The following is a 27,240-nucleotide window of genomic DNA, read 5'->3' as shown; positions in this document are numbered from 1 at the left end:
AAGTCAGGTATAATCTTATGATTTTAAGAGATTTGGATATGTGACCTTATGATACAATGACATATATTAAGAGAGAGAAATCTGTTTCCCTCTTTTCTTTTTCTAAAATATCAAGAGATTATTAATACTAATTAATGTTTTAAAAAAAAGATTGTGACCAGCTACATGAAATGCAGTGTGCTATATAGAATGTGGCTTTTGGTCCTAGTTCCCTATAGATTAATAGCTGCAGATGATTCTTTTGCACCTTAGGAGGTTTTCTCACCATGGCTTGCTGCACCACAACATCTTGTTCAGCTCAGTGTGGGTGTATCCGTAGTGATTTACGCTGGTTGATTTTTTTGTTTTTATGCATGCAAAGACTCATACAGCCAGAGAAAGGCTCATGTTTGAAGTGAAATAATGGAGTTAGAAGCCTGCTGGTCCTTGCCCATGGTCCTTTCCAGAAAGACTAATTGCCAAACCTAATTAAGACTGAAACTGATGGGGTTCTCTCCCACATAGAATTTACAGGATTAGGAACAAAACTAGTTAGCTGTAAACACACTCTCTTAAAAACTACAGATTCTCTTTGCCGAGGGCGTATGGGGGCGGGTATCAGAAGCTTTTTGATATGTAAGTATATTCAGTGCTGATAAAAGTCTTACACCAGGTTAACTACACAATTTGCTAATAACATTTGCTGACACAATCCATGAAAATCACTCTGGCAGGCTGATTTTTGGCAAGTGTACAAACGTTTTATTGAACACATGCTGCCTATGAAACATGGCCTATGAAAACTGGCCTCCTTGCCTGTGAATGGGCAGCTGAGTAACATGTGACGAAATACCTGCTCTGGATCTTTCTTTGAATATAACAGTGAGAATTTCCCTGATTTGTTTACATATATTTCTGAAGGCCCAACAGAAATGTTCTTAACTAGCTTTTGTGCTTTACGCTGGAGCCTTCTCATAGTGAAATCATTTTTTTCCCCTCCACCCAATAGTGTCACTATAAGCAAAGGCTCCTTACAACTGGGATTGCAATTTTTACACTGTGATGCCTCAAAACAATGTCAGGCGTTCATTCTCTTCCATTATAAATGGAGCATCACTGAATTCACTTGTGTGTTCTACTTTTAGATCTACAGGACTGACACTGACTACAGTAGGAATTGCATATATGAATCTGAGGATAAAGTTTTGTCTTGAAAGTGGGTTAAGCTACATAGGATGATGTCCTGTTGGGTACGTATAGCTAGTAGGTTACAATGTGTATACACAATGGCCAAGCCATAGGTCTATACCCAACATTTCCAAAGGCAGACCTGCCATTTCGATCAATCCAGTCACTAGCACTATGAGGGTGCAATGCCGTAGCGAGATCTAGCAATGTCTTATTAATAGAGCTTGTGAAGAAAATATTATACACACACACACACGGGTCAATGATGACAAGAAATGTTGATACACCCCCGTCCCATCAACACCACCAACAAAACTGAAACCTGTACTCTGTAGCACACATGGCTTATACCTATCTATTCAGATGAATACTTGTAAGGTCCCTGCATAAAGTTTAAGAAAATCATTATTTTATATTGTGTAAAGTAGATGTAACTTCTTTGGGGTGATGACTGTGCCTATTATTGCAGCAAAAATGCCTACCACACTTTTGGGGGCTATAAAATACTAAACAAACAACAACAATAATCAATAATATAATCTCTCCTTTCTCTCTCTGTGCCTGACATACTTTTTGTTATGAAATGGAGATCTTCATGAGGTTTCACAAATTTATTATTTATTTATTCCTTGTAGGGCAGTAACACCTTAAAGCCCCAGCTACAGGCCAGGACTCCATTGTGCTAGGAATTGTAAAAAAACACAACAAATCTAAAGCACGGTTTAGCCTCATTGTCACAAATAGTAATTGTGCCAATCTATATCTATCTGTCTATATCAGAGGGGTAGCCGTGTTTGTCGCTTTTTACAGATCCAGACTAAGAGTCCTATGGCACCTTATAGACTATCAGACGTATTGGAGCATAAACGTTCATCTGATGAAGTGGGTATTCACCCACGAAAGCTTATGCTCCAATACATCTGTTAGTCTATAAGGTGCCACAGGATTCTTTGTCGCTATCTATCTATAGAGGCTGATAGATATTCTGGGAGGAATGGGGACCAGTTATCTTTTGAGTTGGGTTTTGAAAAAAAGGTGAAAAGATTTGAGGGGACCCCACAAATTTTCCCATCCTTCCCCAAAAACTTGGCAAAACGCAAGCCGTGGGAATTACTTCATATAGCCTTAGGTGATGTTCATAGCTGTGTTCTCCTGTCTGGTATGTAGTATACTTTATATTTTCTATGGACAGGTAATATACAGAGAGTCACATGAATTGGAAACTCCGATATGAATATCCCTTTTCCAAAACAAAAAAATGTCATACCATCAGACTCTGACCCTTGGCATGGCTTCTGCCTCTGACTCCAGCTGTAACCTTTGGCATGACTCCTGGCCATGACTCTATTCTGGGCTTCAGCAGTTAGGTCAGACTGCCCACACATAACCACATGAATGCCTGCCTGGTTCAGAGCATAAGCTGGTCACGTAGGTATGTATGTTAGAAGTTCTTCTTCTCTTGTTTGCAACTTGACAACTGGCCACGTACATATAAGGTATATCTACCTGTTTCCAAAAAGAACTGTGTAAAACCTTGGTAATTAAATCCATTAAGTCAGTCCAAAAAGGTTTGCAAAACTTTCAGCAAATTTGGTCAAATTTTGAGAGCGTCTAGTCTAATTAATGGTGTCAGGTGAAAACTGGGTAAAACACAGTGGTTATGTCTGAGTTTTGGAGGATCTGATTGAACCAAAACGCCAAACAAATTCAAAGGATAATGTGCAAATATGCATGAAACAAAACCAGAAAGATGCTTTGCACAAGTCCCTAGGAGCAAAGGTTGCAAACCTTTACACAACTCTGCTTCTAAAGCATCCAGTAGTGGTTTCTACTAGAGGAGAGATATTTCTAAGGTGGACAACTGATCTGATCCTGCACAGCTATTCTGGATTCAATAATCTAAATGTTTTCAAACATGTAAGTAATAATCTTGGGGTATTTTCATGCCAGTGAGTATCAAATGAAATCATTGGCTTTAGGACATAAGTTTCCAGTGTTTAACAATGAGAACCCTGGGCTTTGTCATTGGTACCAAAGGGGGAGTTCTATCACATGATGTTACAACAGAGCTGCACTGGATCAATTCTAACTAGAGTAACTTTGGAGAGGCAGACCTGTGCCTTTCTGGCAGACAGTTAATTTTTTTCTTATATTTACAGTTGTCTTAGTAGCTACACTTCCTGGCATTCAGCACGAGTTGGGTGACCTCAGTCATGTTGAAGTTAGTTAATCATTGGACTTTGATGTATATAAAAGAGATAACTTATGGGAAATTCTATGGTGGCATCTTTTCTTCTATGAAAACGATAACTCTCAGATGTAGGCGTCCAATAATAAAGTAAAAAAATCAAACAACACCATGAAACTCTTCAAGAACTACAAAAATAATACCATGAAAAATTAATCTTTCCAGTCATTATATCCTCAAGTGTGAATGACTGAGGGATGCCAGATTCTTTCCTAAAACAAATGCTGGATTTTGATAACTGTAGAAAGATCCCTGATTTCTTCAATGTGCAAAGCTGTGAAACCCCAAGGGTTAGTTTTTTCCCCTTTAATTTCTCTGCCGACAATTGGCATGGGAAGTGTAGAAAGAGTCTGAAAATTTAGCTTAGAAAAAACATATTCCCAGTGGAATGTACTTTATACACTGATTTCAATGGAAAACTATTTTCCTAAAGGTTTTTTTTTTCTTCGCCCTTTCCAGCTTGCTTCATGAATCCAAATGTTTTACATAATATTGGAAATCCACTCTCCCCCTCACCCCCCTTCTCCCCACTTACTCTATTCCTCTCTGTGGAATAAGCAAACCTATGGAGAAGTGTTCAAGCTTTTGTTAAAATGAAAGGATGGAAAATTAAAGGAGGCTGCTCAGAGTAATAGTCACATAAAAAAGCACAGGCTGTGGTTCTTGACTCTCTTTGACTTCAGAACTGTTGCTCATTTCTCTCCAGCTGCCTGCGATAAAGGTACATATGTGGTCTGTACATAATTATATATGGGGTGTGCAGGCAACCCTCTGCACAGCCAGGATGATGAGGTTTCTCTGTACACTCATTATGTTGCTGGACTTTTGAATGCTGTAGACCAAACAAGATTGTTTTCATTAAAATGGGATTTATTTGTGGTTCAGTAGCCCAAGGCTGTAGAAAACAGGACGTTTCACCATTGTGTCATTCAGAACATTGAACTTTTGCCTCTTAATTATACAGGTTTTGACACCCAACCAGACTCCCCTCCTGCTCCCACCTTTAAGGGAGATGATGAAATTGTGACATAGCCAGGCCGCAACCCAGATGGATACAGTCTAAACATTCAGATGCAGGGGGAGGTAGATTAGTATTTCAGCTCAACCACGTTGATTTGAAGCAGACCTTCACAGGACCTTGTTGGTCTCCAAATTAGAACTTATTGATCGAAATGGAGGAGAATAAGGGTTCTGCCATACAGAGTAAATGCACATGAAGTCTTCTGTCAGGAAGATGGACCATTTGTATGGACCATGCACTTTCATTGACAAGAAAGGAAAACAAACCTATTTTTTTTTAACTCTTCCTGCTTCATGTGGACTCATACCCAGCCCAACTTGGCCTAAGAGATTTCTTACTTTGATGTTGGTATGTCCTTGATATGCAAGGGTATTACTGGATGAACTGGTCACATGAAAAAATGTGCTAGGTCCACACAGGTCAAGCATATCCTGATTTTAAGAGGTGTTGAGCAGTCACAATTACCACTAAAATCAATCTGAGTGGCTGCCGTTCAGCAGCTCTGAAAAATCAGGTCACCTGGGCCTTTTCCTATCCAGGAGCCCGGTTTTCTGGAGGTCCAACCAATGCTGATGGCACAAGTCTGGTAGCAAAATCTTGAGGTCATGGAGTCCAAATTCAGCACTAGAGGATTGCACAAATCCAGTGAAACCAATGAAAGTTTGCTATTTATAGACTGAGTAAGGACCAGCAGTTTTAGCCCAATGTTGGTTTTATTTTTCTACAAAACAGAAGTCCTCTTCTAGGTTTATTTATCTCATTAGCGCCATGTCCAAACTCCTTCTAGTAAAGCTGGGAACATTGACGGCTCTTTCCAAACATTATATAAGATAAAAATAACTAAACGGTCAATGTTTGTTATTGATTACCATAAAACCCACCAATCAGATAGCTACTTCCTATTTAGTATAGGGAAAAATTGTGGTATCTTGGATATCCACTGTTAACTGCTGGCAAATTCTGACTTACTGCAGAGCACTATAAAAAATAATCTGTCACTTAATACTCTAATGTGGGACAACTATATTGTAGGTTGGTTGTTTTGCTTTTTTTTATTTGTTCAGTTTTTATTTTAATTCCGCAAACTTCCTAAAGGATCTGATACCTTCAGCAGTAATCCACTTCTTACACAGGCTAACAATCAGATATTTCTTTCATTAAGACAAGAGTTGTGTGAAACATCAATAATGAAACTACAGAGAACTCAACATTTGCATTGTTTGCTTGTCTATACAAACTTTGCTGAAAACCTTGCTTGGTTTCATGATTTTTTCACCAAGGGGGGGAGGGGGGAGACTATCCAAGTGCAAATGGGCATATTATAAGCAAAATGTGTCTTCAGATCTAAACTCATCAGTGTTGCATGTTTTGATACAAAAATAGCCATTTCATTGATTTCATCGGTTTCAAACAGCTGTAAAACAGATATTAGGGATCAGGGTCTTCTAATCTCAGATGTATAACATTAAGCACCATCTCACTTTAAAAAAAACGTTTTTTAAAGATTTGTTTCGCAGAGTATGTTCAGAGAGTTTCAGGGGGTGATGCACTTGGTGGGTACTAGAAGCGAAAGTTGATGTAAAGAAACACCAGGCAGAAAAAGGAGATTTTGGATGGATGATGTGTAATTCTGGGTGGATCAAAAGATTATTCATCCACAAAAAGACTGGCAAAGGATTGTACAGAATGAGATACCATGATTGCAAGTCTCCAGTAATGGATATATGTTATTGATTACAGAATATGTTATATAGAGCCCATTATCTCAAAGTATCCTGAAAGCATTTTAAATTCTTTGATTCCATTTCTGTACCTATATAGCTTTAAGAAGCACAAGTGGTTAGTACTGTTCATTATTAGAATTGATTAAAATTTTTAATTTTTCTGAGGAAGAAAGGATGAAATTCCCCCCATCACAAAAAGATTTCTCTGCTTTTCACCCGCTCTATTCATAATGAGCACTTTTTCTGATTCTGAATTGCTCACAGAGAAATTATTATTTTTATTGAGGTGGTCATTTTTCAATATTAGTTGATTACTGTTTCATGCTCCTGTGTAGATTGCTTCTAGACTGTCCATCAAGACTTTTCTGAACTCATGTTGCATGAACTGTCACATCTTATTCACATGGCATTGTTCCTGTCCATTGACTGGATTGACTGAAAGTTTTATAAGCAGGAGGAAGACTTGGATACGTTCCTTCCCATTCAAAAGTTCATGTGAACATGTACACATGTGATTATTGGTGAGACTTTTGCTTTCCAGGAACATTCTTGTCATCAAAAAGTCACATGGAAAAATGAATACATGTGACTGAACAGCAGAGCTAATTATCCGAAGGTGAATGAAAGCCTTGCAGTATTCGTGAAACTGTAGTGAGAATTTTTCTGAATCAAAAGGTGAACCTCTTTTACCAATGGTACAGTGCCCCTAGCACCATACTGATGCAATGGTTCAGTGCTGACTCAGAAAGAAGAGCACCACCTACTGAATAAGTCACACTACCTCCCCTGGACACTATTTGAAGGTCTCCCTATCCAGGGTTAGCTTGTAAGGTCTGATGGAAACATAGTGCATATGGTTGTTGATGAAGGCTGTGGAATTTTGCATGCTGTGCTTCTGAGGCCAGAATCTGTTCTGTGTTATGTGAGATGTCATACTGGATGATCATTATGGTCCTTCTGGCCCTAAAGTCTATGACTATGAAAATTAGGCATGTGCTATCTCTGATGTGAACAGAAACAAGGAGGGGAGGAGTGGGTGGAGAGAACCCAACAATTTCTTTCCATGGATTTCTTGCACGCATCTGTGTGCAGTAGGGGGTGGACTAGAAATGTTACACAGAGCACATAAGTAGCACTGATCAAAGCTCGTTGTTCTTTCAAATTGGGGGGAAATGAACAAAGTGTTTAAGCATTTGCAAGTGAGGAAAAGGTTATTCCGAAGAGGAACTGCAAATTACAAAGCCTGGGAAACCTTATGATAATGAGGTCTGAAGTCGCCATGGTGGTCTTGAAGGGGAGGAGTCCAAAGCCTCTCCCATCTGCAAACTAGATTTTTTTCCCCAGCATCCTTTCCATGTCACCTGTAAATATCACCAGCAGTAACTAAGTTAAAGCCTGGGAGTTATTCCTTCTACAAGCCTGTGCCTACTTTTTTTTTTTTTTTTGAGTAAAGGTTTGCCTTATTAATTTTACCCCGCTAGTGTTCACTTAGCATTTCCTTTGAAGGATAATTGACAGGCGAGGCGACACCCGCCAGAAAGAAAGCCATAAATCAGAAATAATTTCCAAAATTGGCTGAGGGGCTGAAGTGTTGAATAGGCAAATGCAGGTAAAAATTTCTTTATTAGGCCTGACAGGAACAGCAAATGTCAAGCAAGTATTTCCTAATGCACTGGCTGAGATTGATTTTGTGGGCCCTTCCTTGGGCAGTTTTGCAATTGGTGTGCTATTGTGCTTTAACAAGTCTGTCTGTGCTACTCTCCTGGAGATGGGGAGATACAAGTTTGGCCTTAATTGATGAGTGGCCTAGGCTGATCTAGAAAATAAAGTCATTCTCTTTTGGTTGCATTCCTTTACATCAAGGACTAAGGTGGTGGGTTTTTGTTTTTTTTGTTTTTTTTGTCTGTACAGGTATGTATTTGATATTTTCCATAATAGAATGTGGGTTGTTCAGGTAGTTTGGAGAAACTCGGGATCTGCTTCTACTGAAATTGATGATGAAATTCTGACTTAAATGGTGCCGGCTCCTTGGGAGGACACAAGATGGTACAGAAAACAAACCTGTAATAATTGTGGGCACTTCGATAGCACCTTCCTTTCAAAGACATCAAAGCACATTCCAAAAACTAATGAAATTAGCTCTTGGGAGGTAGATAACTATTATCCCATTTTACAAATGGAGAACTGAGGCACAGGACATGCAGAGTCTTGTCTTGCAAACGCTTGATACTGTTCTAGTCAATGGAATGACTCTCAGTAGTAAGTATTAAGGGCAGAATCCTAGGAAGTGGTAAACACCTTCTATAAAGTGCTGTGTGGCTCCATCACCATTGGGAATTGAGGACAGAACATCAGATCCTAAGCATGATCGTACAGAGCCATACAAGAACTCTATGGCAGAGCTATGTATAATTAAAGTTCCATGCTTTGACCACAATATCATCCTTTTTTCTTCCCAACCAAGGTCAAAATTTTCACAGTGAAATTATTTTGTTGGTTTGCCTTTCGCTGTTTTCTTCCAAAGAAGAGTCATGTTTCCTACAGGCCATTAAAGCTGTTTCACTGCAAAAATTGGCCAAAACTCTGTCCCAGAATAAAACCATGAAAATTCCGTTTCTTCCACTAACTAACTATTTCAGTTTTTGCCAGCAGGAGAGGTGAGATTTTGATGTCAGGAGTTTTGCATGCACCATAAATACTTGCAAACAAAAGGCTGATAGCTTTGAATAACTCTAAAGATACATAAGGATGTTCTATATCAGGCAATGGGGAGGTAGAGGAAGAATAGAAAAGCAAAGAAACTTACATATAGACTAAAATTACATGCACCCAAATGCACTGAAAAGGGCTTGATGTGGCACTGATTTTACTCAGTACAGTAAGTTCCATTTTCAAACATTCCATAGAAACGACAATGTCCATTTATGCCACACAACTGCCTTGTCCCGTGCCGCTTCCTGCAGCCCCCATTGGCCTGGAGCGGCGTACCGCGGCCAGTGGGAGCTGCAATCGGCTGAACCTGCTGACCCAGCAGGTAAACAAACCGGCCAGCCCCCCAGGGGCTTTCCCTACACAAGCGGCGGCCCCAGTTTGAGAACCACTGCTGGAGTATCTGTGCATCTTCTAAAAATGTAAAATCAGAAGTAATTTCTTTCTTTCTTCCCAGCCTGTGGGAGAAATAGCTTGATTACTTTGTTGGGTTTCAGACTAATATAGTCAATTTCAGCAGTCACAAATGCATGGCTCACCTACCTTGGCCCAGATCTGTGTTTGGCAAGATGGGGGTGAGTTTATTTCAGTACTAACATGCATTAGAGTATCTGATCTTGTAGCCTTTAATCTTCCATTGCTTGGTTCAGGGTCTTGCAATGAAAAGAAAGGTCATACTGTAAAACAGTGCCTAGATGGTCACACAGGGAATATGCAGCCTGTATAGTTGCAATTAACTGTGCTTAAAAAGCTTGGTTTGGGGTCTGCCACTTCAAGAAGTTTCAGCAAGATCTACGTTAAATCTGGGTCTAATACATTTGGGTCTAGGACAGGATCAGAAGCAGTATCAGTTGGGCCAATATTTTCTTTGGATAGAACCTGCTGTTTTCAATTTTCTGGACACTCTAAGTCTTTGATGGGCCATCGACATTTAAGATTGCACTGCAGGTGCCTCAAGTCCAAGTGAAGCCCTACAGAGCATGGGCTTAATGGCATCTGAAAAATCCATGGGTGAGGAAAGAGTCCCCAAGAAACTCATTTGGGTGGGAGAGGTTCATCTTCCAAAGTTTCTTTTCCATTCTTCTCTCAAAGGAGAGGACCTTCTAACAGTACAGTTTAAAAAAAAAATTGGAGATATACCGATCTCCTAGAACTGGAAGGGACCTTGAAAGGTCAGTGAGCCCAGCCCCCTGCCTTCACTAGCAGGACCAATTTTTGCCCCAGAACCCTAAGTGGCCCCCTCAAGGATTGAACTCACAACCCTGGTTTTAGCAGGCCAATGCTCAAACCACTGAGCTAGCCCTCCCCCCCACAGCCATTTGAATGGCCACGCAGCCATTTGATTTGGGTCTGCTCAAGTTTGAACACCCACCGTGTCTATTTCTTAACCATTTGCCCTTCTCTAATTCTTACAAACCACTTTACAGCTCAAGTCTAATCAATAACAACTGTGTGAAACAGCACTCAGACAGTAAAGAACTTGGAATTCCCCTTAATAGCTCTTTAAAGGAGTTTTAATTAATTCCATGCTCTTCTGTAGGATTATCAACTTTACAGTATGACTACATGTGAAAGCTTTAAGACATTTCACTTATGTCTACAGGATGTTACATTACAAAACCTGGTTTTCATGGCTTGTCGCCACTCCCCATTAGCCTCTGGATTAATCCTAAAATCCCACGTCTCCTTCCCTTTTTACTTTAACTAGCTCTCTCTGCACTCTCCCTTATTGGCCCCTTCGCAATTCCCTTCTGTTAGAGCAGCATCCAGCGCCCAGTGAATTCAATGGGGGAGATTCTCATTGGCAGCAGTGGCAGTTTAGCTGGGCCATTAATTTCCTCTAGTCACCCCTCAAATAAGCAATTTAGCTCAGGCTGCACAGCAAGGCAATTCACAGCCCAATTAGAACACGGCTCTTCCTCCGAGGCCCTGTCCATTAGGATACGCTGCCTCTCATTTTATTTCCATCCCTACCTTTTTTCTTAGTTGCCACCTCCATGTTCTCTTTAGAATTCTTTACACTCTTTTTTCCCCATTGTTCGCTTCATCCCGCCTTTGCACTTGTTCCATTTTTGAATTTATGACCTCTCGCCAACGTCCCATTGTTCCCTGATCCTGACTTCTAGCACCTTTCCCCCCTCCATCCCACTGATCCTTCTTTCCTTCTCATTTTTAGTATCTCTAAGCCATTCATCTCATCACCGTTTATCATACAAACAGGCTCTCCCCTTGCTAACTGTGGTCTAGCCATGAAGATCTGAGATAGAATCAGGAACTCTGTAAAGAAGATTAGACAGAGAGATACAGAGCTAGGACAGAGAGACTGATTTTTTTCTCCACTGTCATTTCAGCAATGTTTCTTAATGAATTCATGCCTTAATGAAAGGCAAAGGGTGTTAGTTCAGGAAAGCCAGATCACGATGTGCAGTTAGAGACTAGAGTTCTCGAGCTGTCCAGAGCAGGTCACAGAGTCAGATGAACTGTAGGGCAATTTCTCTATCTCAGCATTAACCCTCAACTCAGAGTCCCTGCTGGAGAGGCCTCCTCCTTCACAAACACTCTAGGATAAGATGATAAGAAGATTACAAGTAAAGCCTCTCTTTAGCAATTCCACATCTCCTGTCAGACACAGCAAGTTAAATTATAGTGCAGGCTGCAAATGCATTGATCATCCACTCAGCTCCTACAACCCAGGGGTGAAAAGATCCATGCCTAGGATAAGTGAACTAATCTCAGGAAAGTTTATTTTAGCTGGGAGGGGTTAAACTAGTTCAATGAGGCAATGCTTCAGGACAGCACCCAAGCCAAGTTCAGCAGTGTCTTGTTTGTGCAGGCATAGGCTGCAGGTTATACACGCCAGGCCTGTTTGATTCTTCTCTTGAGTGTTCTTACGGTGCCATGCAAGCAGCAGCATAACACAGGCAACAGAAAAATGCCATGTCTGAGTATCTAAAGAAAAAACATGACACATTCGTGACTAGAGGATGCCTAAGACCAGAACTTATTATGGATTATTATGTTGTTTCTTTCGCTGATTCATGTCCATCCTAAGAGACCTTTTTTACATTGACAATATCTCCTCCTTTTAAATAGGTGACTACAGCACTTATTTTGCCTGTAAAAACTATACCAGATTTTATGATAAAAGAAGTAAACCTCCCTAAATGGTTTTCCCAGTGACGGCAAGATAGTCCATTTTAAAGATAGGAGGGAAAAGAGAGAGATTATAAATCATTAGAAATGCTTATGAATTCTATTCATGACTCTCTCCTTTATTAAAAAGGCCAATTGTAAAATGGAAAGTTCAGAAGGCATGGTGGTGAGAGAAAATGAATTATAATGACATCAGTGGGTCATGAACTAGGCCCACTGGCTACTTTCCAGAATGAAATTGACTAGGAGAGATCAGATGAGCCCATTTGTAGTCCAAGACGTCTGGGTGGCAGCCAGGGAATCTGGGTTCAAGCTCCCTATTTACTGGGCATGCATCTCTTTCCCCTTTCATTATCAAGAATAATCTGGATTTCCCAGGCAAAATGTCTGGGATAACAATGCACTTCAACTCAGATTCTAAAAGAACCTCCCCCAAATATTTTTGTATTCTTTGCTCAGTGATGGACCTCATGAAAATTATGAGCATGCCAGCATCTGGCTGACACAGTATATTTTCATCACACTGCTGATGGGAAGCATCCTACCTACAAATAAGCATAAATGTGCCAGTCTTTTCCATGATTTTTTGCTCCTCATCTCTTTCCCAGAATAATAAGTGGTGTCTGAAACCCAGGAGAAACTCATTTCTGTTAACAGATCATTTTTAAGCCTTTAAGGGCATCTAGTGGAAAAAAAGGGGGCTCCTCCCTCACACACACACACACTTTCGTAACTTTTCCAGTTCTCTTTCTAAATGCAAAACGACACCTCACTCAAAGCTTTCTGGTGTCATCTTAATCTCTCTTATTTTACACGTCATGCCTTTCTGATATTGCTCAAGACTTCAAGGAGGCTTTTACCTAATACTGTAATACCTATTATCTGAGGCATTTAGGCACATATATGCTTGGTCGCGAGGAATAATACAGATCAATTGAATGTCAGCAGTCCAATCAGGTTGAATAGTATATTTTCTGGGAGGAAAAAAGATGTCTAACCATCTGACCTTAACACTGGCACCATCTCAATATTAATATATTTTATGCATGCATGTGATAACGTATTACCTTCCTTATGGTCCTGCAGGGAAGCTTCTCTTCTCCCTACTGAGTACCTATTCAGAGGTGGTTATGATTATAGATACTTACTAAGACAAGAATAATTGACCATAAAAAGCCTTTTATATTCCCACAATTATTTTTGCATTGACTAAAAGTGTCAAGAAAATTTGATTTTATTAGCAAGTCTCTAATTTTGCCTTCATGTAATTTTGATCAAGCTTTCCCCACCTCCACCACCATTCTCCCCCAGTATGTTTTTACCCTGAGAGGTTTGGTAGTGGTACAAAAGAACAATTTGTTACAGGGTCTGTACAAAATGTGACCGCTATAATCCAAATGCAGCATCACATAAAATAAAATGTAAGTGATCAGCATATGGAGAAGCTTTGTTCGAGGTGAAGAAACAATGTGTGGGAGACTGAGACTAAACTCCATGGCACAGCAAGAAGAGGCTTGAAATCCTGATCTGTATCTGAACTTGGGAATTCAGACCAATCTCCAGAAGAATCAAAACACTGGGACCATATGAGGTTACTCAGGAAGATTTACTCACAACTAAATGACATTAATAGGAACCATGTTTGAGATACAGTACTTAATGTTCAAGGTTAAATGTGGATAGCAGAGTATGTGGAATATAGACTAAATCCTGCTAATGCACCTATGTTTAACATTTACCCTATTGTCTTTTATGCTTATAGAAATATTTTTAAAAGCTATTATTTTACTGTTGAGCAGAAGAAAGGGCTAGTAATTAAGGATACACTCAGAAAGATGCATTGTACCCTACCTTGTTCCTAAGGATGTTATTGGGAGTTTTCAGTGAGAGTAGGATTGGATCCTTGAAGGACTTCCAGGATGCCAAATATTACAGACATACTTAGCTCCACATGAGTTTGAATATTTCATCTGAAATTTGGATCCAAAAGCAGCTAAGGGCTTGTCTACATGGCATGCACAATAGTTTGTGAGTTGTGTCGTGCACTAATCAGCCCATGTAGTACTGCTCAAAACAAGACTACACCATGCACACTAGGAAACTTTCAGTTTGCACCAGCAGGGTTTACATGGGCCAGTTACTGCGTGACCTGGTGAGTATTAGAATTCACTCCCCACTGGTGTGCACTCCCACAACATGTAGACAAGCTCTAAGTGACTTTCAATGAGACTTCTGCTCCACTATATTAGTTTTATCTCTGTCACGTTGGGAATCTGTGTGTTCTCCCATCTGCGTACACTCAGTTTTTCCTTCATCTTACTAGACATAAAGGTTCCCCCTTCGCCAACATTTTTCAGCTTGAGGTAATTATTTGTAACAGGTTTGCCTGGAAATATTCTCTTTCAGGGTAATAGACACAGGCTGTGTTCACTGGTAGGAGAACTAGCATGATTGACTGCCGATATTTTAACCTTCATAGCACCTAAACCCTTCTCAGAGCTGGTCTAGTGGTTTAAATGTTTGCAGTTGCTGGGTGACCAGTCTATATACCATTTATTCTCACCTATGATGAATTTTAAGGAAATGTGTCAGTGTAGATTTTCAAAGGGACAAATGGCAGTTGATAATCCAGTCCAAAGTCTTATGCAGCTGGCCTGGCTAGCAGATGTCTAAGGACATGGTGGACATTTTGGCATCAGCATCACCTTTGAACTTTTTGGATGTGTAGTTTTGCCAACATATTTTTGGCCTTTCTTCTAACACTTAGTGTCTTCTAAGATGAAACGCTAGCTAATTCTTTAAGCTCTTGTTATTTAAAAAACAGGCCGAGACCTTTAGCGAATTTGTTTAGTAGCGGCAGAGGAGGAAGAAAGATTGGGTCCATGTTCAATTGCATGACTTTGTTTTATCTGGATGGTAGCTGCGATGGATACTTAAGAGGGGTTTTGCTGATGGACTAGTAGCAGAAGCATTGGCAGCCTATCTATCGAAGAAGAGATTTACAAAATCAGAAGAACCAGCAGAGTCCACAGAAAACATAACCCGCCATTATGAAAAAAGAGCACTTCAATATTATATAGCAATGATCCTCAAACTATTCTAACACTACAGTAAGTTATGGGGGCAGATAGTCATTGAAATTAATGGAGCCATGCCACTTTATGCTAGTTTATTACATAGACCAGGGGTCAGCAACCTTTGGCATGCGGCTCGCCAGGGTAAGCACCCTGTCTGGCTGGGCCGGTTTGTTTACCTGCCGCATCCGCAAGTTTAGCCAATTGCAGCTCCCACTGGCCGTGGTTCGCCGCTCCAGGCCAATGGGGGCTGCGGGAAGCAGCACAGGCCAAGGGATGTACTGGCTGCAGATTCTCGCAGCCCCCATTGACCTGGAGCAGCGAACCACGGCCAGTGGGAGCCGTGATCGGCCGAACTTGCGGACGCGGCAGGTAAACAAACCGGCCTGGCCAGCCAGGGTGCTTACCCTGGCGAGCTGCGTGCCAAAGGTTGCCGACCCCTGACATAGACTGTAGTGTTCTAATCATCTTCTTTAGAGTATGGCTATATTTTTATAAAACATAAGAAGTGGCAGATTCATAACACCAGAGAATGAAGCCCTGTGTCTATCCCCACTCCTCCAGTGTGCCTCAAACCTTACCATGGAGGTACCAGCTCTAAGGATTGGGAGAACATTTCAGGATCTATTCAATCCTCAGTACTTATAGTGCAGGGGTCAGCAACCTTTCAGAAGTGGTGTGCCAAGTCTTCATTTATTCACTCTAATTTAAGGTTTTGCATGCCAGTAATACATTTTAACATTTTTAGAAGGTCTCTTTCTGTAAGTCTGTAATATATAACTAAACTATTGTTCTATGTAAAGTAAATAAGGTTTTTTAAATGTTTTAGAAGCTTCATTTAAAATTAAATTAAAATGCAAAAAGTCTCCTGGACTGGTGGCCAGGACCCAGGCAGTGTGAGTGCCACTGAAAATAAGCTCGTGTGCCGTCTTCGGCACGCGTGCCATAGGTTGCCTACCCCTGTTATAGTGAGTCTGCCAAAAGGGATGCCAGAGACAAGGTGGGAAAGGTAATATCTTTTATTGGATCAACTTCTGTTGGTGAGAGAGACAAGCTTTTAAGGTGTGGCTTGAACGCTTGTCTCTCTCACCAACAGAAGTTGGTCCAATAAAAGGTATTACCTCACCCACCTTGTGTCTCTAATATCCTGGAACCAACACGGCTACAACTACACTGCATAAAAGGGATGCCAGTTAGTTCCAATGGTAGCAGTGTTTACTGTGATGTAAAAACACGTCCCCTGGACAAATTGATTGAGACCAGCAAATTTAACTCAATTGTGATTTTCTCTTACTCATTATATATATCATTTTGGAGATCAAGAGCTTGTAACTTACATGCCAATAGTTGGGTGATATTTTTAACACAATGGTTTTTCATCAAAAACAAGCTTTTATGCGTGCATCTTTTTTTTTTAAATGACACTGTTACTGAAGAGTTGAAAACACTGCTTGAGAGAAATTCATAGAAGGCAAAAACTTGGGGTAAGATTTCAGTATCAAAAATGCATCTTAAATTCAATTGAATGGCAGTGGGCATTTATTGTAATGTGAACACATGTCCTCTGGTAAATTGACTGAGCCTAGTATAAAATTGGGGGAAATGATTTTATTACATAAAAATGCACCTCAAATTAAACATTAACTTAGAGTTTTGGAAAAAAAATTGGTTAATTTTTACAATACTTAAAGTTAACAAAATGTTTTCAAAACTCAAAGTTGATGTTCAACTTGAGGCACAGTGTATATATTTATTTTCACAAATTCTGTACTTTCTGACATAGACCTGGCATTACGACAAAACATGACAAACTACTGCAACAAAGGCTATGGTTGTGGTAGTTCAAGTCCAGAATTGTGCAGTTAAGACCCTAAAATAGTCCCGATGGGATTTGGTTAAGTATGTGAACTTTGGGGACTACTCCCAAAACTCATGTGTTTCAGCTATAAAATACCCTATTCATAACTTATAAGGCCAAAAGGGATCACTGTGATTATCTAGACCAGGGATCGGCAACCTTTGGCACACGGACCACCAGGGAAAGCCCCCGGAGGGCTGGGCCAGTTTGTTTAACTGCCGCGTCCGCAGATTTGGCCAATCGCAACTCCCACTGGCTACGGTTTCCCGTCCCAGGCCAATGGGGGCTGCGGGAAGCAGCGCAGGCCAATGGATGTGCTGGCTTCCCTTTCCACAGCTCCCATTGGCCTGGGATGGCAAACGGCGGCCGGTGGGAGCTGCAATCAGCTGAACCTGCAGAAGTGGTAGGTAAACTAACCAGCCCGGCCCTCCAGGGGCTTTCCCTGGTGGGCTGCATGCCAAAGATTGCCAATCCCTGATCTAAACTGACCTCCTGAATAACGCAGGCCGTAGAACTTTCCTGAATTAATTCCTTTATGAACTGGACCATATATTTTAGAAAAAACATTCAATTTTGATATAAAAATTACCTGTGATAGAGAATCTACCACAACGCTTGGTACCTTATTTCCAGTCTGAATTTGTTTATCTTCAACTTCCCAACACTGGATCTTGTTATATCTTTATCTGTTAGACTGAAGAGCCCATTATCAATTTTTTATTCCCCAGGTGCTTATAGACTGCAATCCAGTTATCCTTAACCTTCTCTGTTTTACCAAAATAGATTCATTTCCTTAAGTCTATCACTATAAGGCATGTGTTCCAATCCTTTAATCATTCTCATGGTTCTTCTCTGAACCCTCTCCAATTTAACAGCAGAGAGTTAGCAGGAGTACTTAGGAGACAGATAATCTCCTAATTAACTTACTAAATATCCCCTGGCTGTTAAATTAGCACTATAGGCATATGTGCTATAAAAACAGCCTCTCTCAAAATTTGAGAAACTAACAAATAGCAGGTAGCAGAACTGGGGAGTCCTAGAAATAAATCCTCTGTACACCCTTTGGAGGTAAGGGTAAAGATGCTGATGTAAATGGACCTTACCTTGGATTGGGTTTGGGTTAACTAGTTTGGATATATGCAGCAGCCTGGCTCTGAAGTACCTAGCCGAATAATAGTGGGGTAATCTGAGGGCTAGCAATGATACTTTGGATCAACCTGTATTTTGTGTGGTTATGTTCTGTGTCAGTCCCATTAATGCAGGGTTTCCCAAACTTGGGATGCCGCTTGCGTAGGGAAAGCCCCTGGCAGGCCGGGCTGGTTTGTTTACCTGCCCCGTCCGCAGGTCTGGCTGATCGCGGCTCTCGCTGGCCATGGTTCGCCACCACAGGCCAATGACAGGGGCGGCTCCAGGCGGGGGGCGCTCTGCCGGTCGCAGCGAGGGCGGCAGGCAGGCTGCCTTCGGCGGCTTGCCTGCAGAGGGTCTGCTGGTTCCACGGCTTCAGCGGACCTCCCGCAGGCTGCCGCCGAATTTGCGGGACCGGGGACCTCCCGCAGGCAAGCCGCCAAAGGCAGCCTGCCTGCCGTGCTTGGGGTGGCAAAATACCTACAGCCGCCCCTGGCCAATGTCCCTCAGCCCGTACCGCTTCCAGCAGCTCCCATTGGCCTGGAGCAGCGATCCGTGACCAGTGGGAGCCGCGATCGGCTGGACCTGCGGACGGGGCAGGTAAACAAACCGGCCCGACCCGATAGGGACTTTCCCTACACAAGCGGCGACCCCTGTTTGAAAAACCCTGCATGAATGCATTTGATCTGACCAGCATTTGAACAGCTGTCTAACTTGTGCCTGAATATCTGCCACGTGGATAGAAAACAGCTATCCACCATAAGAACAGAACAAAAACTTTTCCAAAAGCAGTTAATAACACTCCATCTCACTGTGAGTTTGCAGAGCCTGAGTGCAGATTTACAGCATGCTTTATGTATATTTTTTTAGTCCCAAGGTCCCTCCTTTTCACAGATACATACACAATGTGTCATGTAGAAAATATAAATTGTTGATTGTACAGCCACTCTCCTCCTTTTTAAACCTTTCCAAAGGTCTTTTTGCTAAATACACCCAGACACCATTTGACAGATGAGGGGCTAATTGCTCTGTGAATTACCTCTATCGATTCCTGTTTCATGTTGAGCCAAACAAACAAAAGATATTAATGCTTTGAAAAAAATGAATGATGACCTTTCTCTGCAAACACAGCTTGCGGCCTCTGATTATTGGTGATTCCAAAGAGCAGCGGTCAATCGCAATAGCTGTAACGCTATGATCACTATAATAAGCTTTCCTGACCTTCTCTGCCATGTTAAGTGGTTTAAATTTATTTGCCCAACAACAGTGGAGCTTTCATTTAAAGTCACAGAACATTCAGTTCTATTTAAAGATGCTGTGTATTTTTCTAAAAAAAGCTTTACCTATAAAGACATTGTGTGCCATTCAGAGGTGATAACAACAGTGGAGACAAACAATAGTCCCACGCTATTTTAACCTGTATAACCAGAGACTGTGAACTCTAGTTACATTTGTATCAATTCAGATTTGGACTTGGTCATTTATGCTGTTTCTCTAGCCATAGGAGTGTAATCTGTTTGGTACACTGTCTTCAGCAGAGTTTCAGTAGGTCTCTGTCTTTGCAGTTATGCCAGCCAGACAAGGAGAAACATCACTGAATGCAAACTTAGTTCTAAAAACTCTACTCACTTTAATGAAGATTTTGCAAGAAATGGCTGATAGCAGCAGTTGGCCACAAGCAAAACGCCAATGAGTTCTTCGCTGACTTTCTCTCTCTTTTTTCCTTACAGTTAATGTAAAATAATAGAAATCAAGGACAGGCAAACATCAGTAGGCTGGGTTGCTTATCTTTTTTCTAGGAGGTGGCTAGAAATTTCACTGGAACATCCTTTATCATGAGTTTTCTAGCCCCTGCTTGGAGCCTTCAAAGCTACAAATACTTTGAAGACAATTCTGTCTCCTGATATCTGCAGTGATATGATTCCCTATCTGTAAAATACAGGTAATGATATCTGCTCACCTTTTAAAGCACTTTGGTACCTGTGGATGCAGTGGCCTCTCTAATAAATACTAGAGATTAATTATTATTATATTTCAGTGCTATCTGGTTTCAGGTGAAGGTGGAAATAGAGGCAGCAGACACACTAGTGACTAATATTCATGCCTGCAATTAATTATGGACATCAAAACACGGGAGCAAAACTACACCCACAGAGATGAAGGCTAAGTGGAAACTCATTAATCTCTCTGGGCCTCCATTTTCCCAACTTCAAAATTACACTTACCCTTTTCATATGGGTGTTGTGAGATTAAACCCTTAATGATTTTAAGCTGCTTTGAAATAATGGAGTGGTCGGTACTGTAGAAATGCCAAGCATCATTACCATCATTTGACTTCACTAGCAAATATTAAGATTTTTCTGTAATTTCAACTTTACAGACGCTACTTTTCTCATGTGTCAGGCTCTGCTTAACCCTTACTGAGGTATGCTGTTAGGGAGTAGGGCAAAATAAGCAGCCTCCCTCACTTTGCATGACCCTCAAGAGATGCAGGCAGAATTGCAGTCCCTGTGTTTAGGGGAACACTGAGACTACTTCCTCCCTCCTCCTTTGGAGCACGTGGGTTACCCAAGGAGGCAGGAGGCTCTATCTTTGCCCTCCTCTATGCACTGCTTGTCTGAGCTCCAAGGCTACAAGAGGAAAGTAAGTTGTACCCTACAAAGGGTTACAGCAGTGTGTGTTTTCTGCCTCGGAGAGTTAGGGTGACCAGACAGCAAGTGTGAAAAATTGGGACAGGGGTTGGGGGGTAATAGGAGCCTATATAAGAAAAAGACCCAAAATCAGGACTGTCCCTATAAAATCGGGACATCCTATGAGAGTGTCCTCCAGGTGGGGCAGCTCTGCACTTCTCTCAATGCAGGGCTGCGTCTACAAGCTAGACTGCACACAAAGAAGAGGCGGCTACACTCAATTTGTTTGAGCTTGAGGTAAATTTGGGTCTATAATGAAGGTGACTCCTGAGAGATAGAAGTATAGCAGTGAAAGAGAGGATACATCAGGTTTGTCAGATTATCCTATGAATATATTGCCATAAAACCAGGCTGCAATCATGTTTGTGTCCATGAAAGAAACTTCTTCCCTCAATGCACTTATTATCAAATTCTCTTGAGGCTGGAATTTAATTTCAAGTAGAGCTTAAGTAATCAGACATCTATGTCTTGCAGCTGTGAAAGTCTGAGGCCTGTTGTCTTGCAGGAGACAGCTGTATCTTTAACATCACAATGTAACCTAAAGTTCAGAATAAAGAGTGTTTCAAGCTGAACAAAATGTAGATGCATTTTTACACCCATACGTCATAATCTTGTCCACTAACTAATCAATCCAGAAAACCCTAATGCAGGCAAATAGTACAGACTCATGCTAGTGGTTTGGAGAATCAGATCCCACTACTCACATGCCAGGGCAGTAGATCTTCCTCCCTGTTTGGGCATGCAGTGGCATCCTGCGTTTTCCATGCTGTTTTCTTTCTGAGCCGTGACAGAAAGTGGCAGCTCTTTCTGACCACAGGACTAAACAGTTTAATGATTTTGCCTTTCACTTCACAAGCTTTATACCTGAAGCCTAGGTTTCTCCATTAGTAATGGGAATGGGTGAGAACATTGCAAGTCTGGTGGTTTAGATAAAGCACCCAAAATTCAGATGTCTATTTGAAAATCCTGACTCTACACTAATAATACACTGCAGTGCCGCTGAATTAAGTTCAATCATCTAAAAAAAATCAGGAATCATCTTAGTTTGCAGCAAGGGAGCTTCAAGATAGCTATTAGGAAAAACTTTCTTACTGTAAGGATAGCTAAGCACTGGAACAGGTTATCTAGGGAGGTTGTGGAATCCCCATCACTGGACATTTTAAAGAACAAGTTAGACAAACACCTATCAGGGATGGTCTATGTATATTTACTCCTGCCTCAGTACAGGGGGAAGGACTACTACAGGGGTCAGCAACCTTTGGCACGCGGCTCACCAGGATAAGTGCCCTGGTGGGCCAGGCCAGGTTGTTTACCTGCCACATCTGCAGGTTTGGCCAATCGCAGCTTCCACTGGCCATGGTTCACCACTCCAGGACAATTGGGGCTGCGGGAAGCGGTGCGGGCTGAGGGATGTGCTGGCCACTGCTTCCCGCCACCCCTGCGGATACAGCAGGTAAAAAAAAATGGCCCGGCCCACTAGGGTGCTTACCCTGGCGAGCCACGTGCCAAATGTTGTGGACCCCTGGATTACTAAACGATATTCTGAGGTCCCTTCCAACCCTACATTTCTATGATTCTACTATAATGTTTCTGTTTCACTATATATTCTAATGAGGATTGGTGACAAGGAGCTTTCACTAGCCCTTCCTGCTTTTTAATTTGGGTGTATTTAATGCACATTGAATCAAACAAGCAGGTAGGCATTCTGGAGTCTTGCAATACAAAGGCATGTGGTTAACAGTTGAACAGGTGTTGCAAATATGTTCACGCAATTGTCAATTTTATTTTATTTTTGCACACCAGCATTATGTAGACTCCATTCTTTTGTTGTTGTTTTTTTTATTTTCTGATGAAGTCTTTGGCTTCCTTCTTTCTTTAGTTTTAGGTATTTTTTTAAATTGTAGTTTTTCTACGGGGGCTCAGCCAACTTGATTAAATAACAACACTGAATTTCATTTGTTACCATAAATGTGATTGCTATATTTGAAGTTAGGTTGGTCGTCTCAGACTAGCCTTTTTTTTCCTCATGAGAGGTCCTCATCACAAAATACTTTCTGGTATAATGGGCAAAAATAGGCACCCATATTGACAGCCACCACCTTTACAAATGTCCCCGAGGCTAAAGTGAATGAGCAATGGAGACAACTATCTATTACCCCAAAAGTTAATCATTCCAGTTCTGGGCTGCTGCACTCGGATGGGGATGGCGTGGGAGACCTTACTCAGATGCTGTCTGTGCTGCACTTGCTTTATGTATAAATATAACTTAATTTTGCATAGGTTGTCAACCCTTTCCTTGAAAAGAAGTTTCTGCCCCTATACAAGAGGTTTCCTCAGTAGAAAATTTCCTTTAAAAATAGGAAGGAAGAGAGAAGGGGAAAAAAAAGAAAAGAAATAAGCTTTCAGTATAAGTTGTTCTAACTATAGGTCTCCAAACTATATTTCCTACTTCACCCTCTCACCTCTCTACACCCTATTTTTCAGGGCTACAAGATGTTAGCTTTACTCATGCTAAAAGTCCCATGAGGAATAGCCTTAATGGATGAACTGTAGTACCAGACTTTAGAGACATATTCTTAACTGGTGTAAATCAGTGTAGCTGAAGTCATTGGCACTATGCCCATTAATGCTAGCGGATGATCCAGTGTCTTGAGAACAGCAGAAACAAGTTACAATTCGTTTCTAAAAGCATGTATATACGGTGGCTGACTTTTTCTCCTGATTCTGTCTCCTTTAAGTAAAAAATAGGTTTCATTGGAGGATACGATGCACAAATCAGGATTCAAACATTCTAAGGGGTTTTTGTTTGTTTGTTTTGTTTTTAAAGGATTTTTTGCCTCCCTCCCCCCAACTAATTTGTAGACAATACCAGTATAATGCTTCTGGAACTGAAACAGGTAGATGTAATCATTTATGAGTCTCCGAGTGCTTTGGGCTTCTATAGGGCACCTCTCTGAAATGCCTCAGGTTGTTAACTAAAGGGATAAGGAGCTTGTGAAGTTGCATTTCCACAGACAGATGGGATCTCGGATTTTCTCCCTCAGCTGAGAACCTTGCTTTTCAAATCCTGTCTAGGTAAATTACCTTTCCAGGGCTTGGTATTTCCTTTTTGGAGATTCCTTGGAAGCAATCTTAAGGGAATTGACTAACTTCTTAATGACTTGGTCAGACCAGAAGGAAGGAAACTTGACCAGTCCAGGGGGAGGCACCATTTCAGGCAGTCAGCATCCTGCAATTCTTCCAACTCACTGAATCATAGCTGTTTAACTCTCTTTCAAGGGCAAACTTCTTCCTTTCAGATAGGGCCAAGGTAGCAAAGACGAGGCCTAAAATAGTTCGAGCCAACCTTTAGCTTTAAAAACAATTTAAAAGAGCCATTGCTCACTGCTGGGAAGAAGGCTAGCCATGATCTAGAAGAACTAGACCAAGAATACCTCCTTGTGTCTGAGTTCCTGGAGATAAGGACCCATCTACAGAACTGCAATAATTAAAAAGATCCACCCAACAGCTTCATGTACGATTACCAAGAATAAGCTTTAAAACAAGACTTGCCTTTTTCTAGCTCATTGCTGGGGGGAAGATTGCTTCCCTAGCCTGAAATTGTCTGTCTTCTTTTTGCTGTATTTTATAATGTCAAAGACATTATATTTTTACTAATTTTAGAATTAAATCTCTTAGAAATCTTGTTACAAAGAAACCTCATTTTGGCACCCCAACTGTTCCATTTTTAAAAGGGCCATGGCTCCAGGGGTTGTTCTGTGCATTTCTTTACAAAGCATATCTTTACCTTCTCAATTAGACAAACCCACATTTACATTTTGCTGTAGGTTCTCTCTATTTCCAGTTCTGAGTTACACTTTTTCAGCTAAGTGTGGCCTCGAGACTTTTTGTGAAGCTAATGTCTAGTGGCCAACATTCACACTAAGTTAGGACATGAGATTAATCAGGACTTGGGGCTTGTATGATAAGTGAAGAAAATAGCTGAGTAAGTGCTTCTTCACTCTTATGGGATGGGAATTTGAATATGATAATGGCCAGGACAGATTTCCATAGATAATAGAAGTGACTTTAAAAAAATCAGGTGATAGCAGTTTAGTGTGGCAATTCAAATGCCAGAACTAGAAAAGGTCTCCATTAGTCTGACCTCCTCATAAGAGGTAATGCCAAAGTTACTTCTTGAGCTCAACTCTGGTGTTTCCTGGCATGACAACAAAAAAACAGGAGCCAAGAAGACAAAGGAGAAGAGTCTTCTGCCAGGTCATACTGTCTAATCCCTTAAGAGAGATTTTATATTGGAGATTTCTCCGAAGACAATATCTAGATTCCTCTATTCCTGGCTACTTATATACTCTTGTCAAGTTCTGTGGAAGCTTTTCCTTCTTTCTACAGACTCCATTAATGAGGATAATTGATTCAAGATGGACAAGGTGGGGTGTACTACTTGCACAAGTCATGATTAAACAAATCTCCTTATACAAATGATGTGTTTGAAATTGAATTATGAGAGGATACCAGGAAATGACAGCTCTTAAGAAGGACAGTGCTAAATTAAGATGAGGTATTTCAACTCTTTTCCTTATATGGGCTACTGATAACATCTTAGTTTATTAAAACCAAAAGAATATTAAAAATCATTTATTTACATCATTTATGTACAACATAATGTACAGCATTTTACAACGTTGCTCAGTAAAGCCCATCTGCAGCAATAAAAGTAGGGTCGAACTTGCTAGTCAGTTTAACCACCTGGCTGTGAACTGCAAGCACATTATTGTATGGGATGCAATACAAGACTATCTAGATTTTTTTTTTAAATGGTTGTCATTGCAAATGATTTTTCCATAGATATTTTCATATGATACCTTGAAATTAATGGACAGTCTTTATCCACAAGACTCTTGTAATGCTGAAAATTACTTTGTAAAATTTACTATATATGAACAGAAAGTGGTTTTCATCTTAAACTCAGTTATTTTTTAAAAAATTGCCTTGTCCAAGTTATGGAGAAAAAGCTTACCAAAATGTTATTTTTAAATATCAAGCTGTTTTTTTTTTAACTTAAAGAGAAGCCAACTGCTAAATATAGTTTATATGCTGGGAACAATGACATAACCTTAGTTTTCGTGGTGCTGTTAAATATATAATTTTAAATATAATTTTACAGAAAAAAGGATGTGCTCTACAAAGATTTCATTCCACTGTGTAGCTGAGTAAATCACATGAATCACATTTATCTTATATAGTGCTTTCCCTCTGTTGATCTCCCAACACATTAGATAAGGAGGACAAATGCATTACTACCATTTTACAGAGGTGAACAGAAGTGACTTCACCAAATGACACAGCACACCAGGTCTCTACACTCACCATCCAGCTCCTTATCCATTGGAACACACTGACCTCTCACATTTTGAAGTTGGTTTCTGATTTTTCTATTTTATAAATCATTGGGACTATATGCCAAGAATTGATTAGACTCAAGTGATCCACACCAGGTGTCATGTAGCATCTTGATCCATACAGCCAATGGGAGCTGCGGGAAATGACACGGGCCGAGGGACGTACTGGCTGCCGCTTCCCGCAGTTCCCATTGGCCTGGAGCAGCGAACCGTGGCCAGTGGGAGCTGCGATCGGCCGGACCTGCGGACGGGGCAAGTAAACAAACCGGCCCGGCCCGCCAGGGTGCTTACCCTACACAAGCGGTGTCCCAAGTTTGGGAAACATTGGCCTGTGTGAAATAAGTTGGTGGTCTCAGTCCAGTTCCTAGCAGGCAGCAATCTGCCTCATAAAAATTACTATCACAGTTGGTATGAATTTACACTCAAAGTGCAAAAGTGGTCATTGTTGTAACTGAAATGACAGGGGGCAGTGTGGGTAAGGGTGTTCAGACTCCATCCATGCTATATATGTTCTGTGGACAGAGAACTACCAGCTCCAGAGTTGTTAATCTGTTATTTTCCACCAGAACTAAATGTGGTCATAAATTATTTGAAAAAAGAAAATAAAAATAGAGGGGTTAGTAAACACAAGTCACAATTCCTATCAATAAGATACATTTTAGATCTGCAGCAAGTAAGATTTAGGTTAGATACTAGGAAAAACTTTGTGTAGTTTCGTTCTGGAACAGTCTTCAAAGGGAGATTGTGAAATCCTTATAAGTGGAAGGTTTTTTTTAAGAACAGGTTGAGCAAACACCTGTCTGGGATGGTCTAGGTTTACTTGGTCCTGTCTCAGCATGGAGGGAAGGGGGGGTGGGATTGGGCTTGACCTCTCAAGGTCCCATCCAGCCCTACTTTTCCAACCTGTTCTTCAAAAATTAAGATTTTTTATATGAAATATATACATATGATATTAAATATATATAATATATAACTACATCTCCTTAGCTGCAGATTAAGCCCATTACTTCTGGGCCATTGGACGTGGAGAACAATTGATCACCATCCTCTTTATAACAGCCCTTAACATATT

Source organism: Mauremys reevesii, linkage group 10 (assembly GCF_016161935.1).
Source record: "Mauremys reevesii isolate NIE-2019 linkage group 10, ASM1616193v1, whole genome shotgun sequence".
Lineage (NCBI taxonomy): Eukaryota > Metazoa > Chordata > Testudines > Geoemydidae > Mauremys > Mauremys reevesii.
This window is presented reverse-complemented; position numbering follows the sequence as displayed.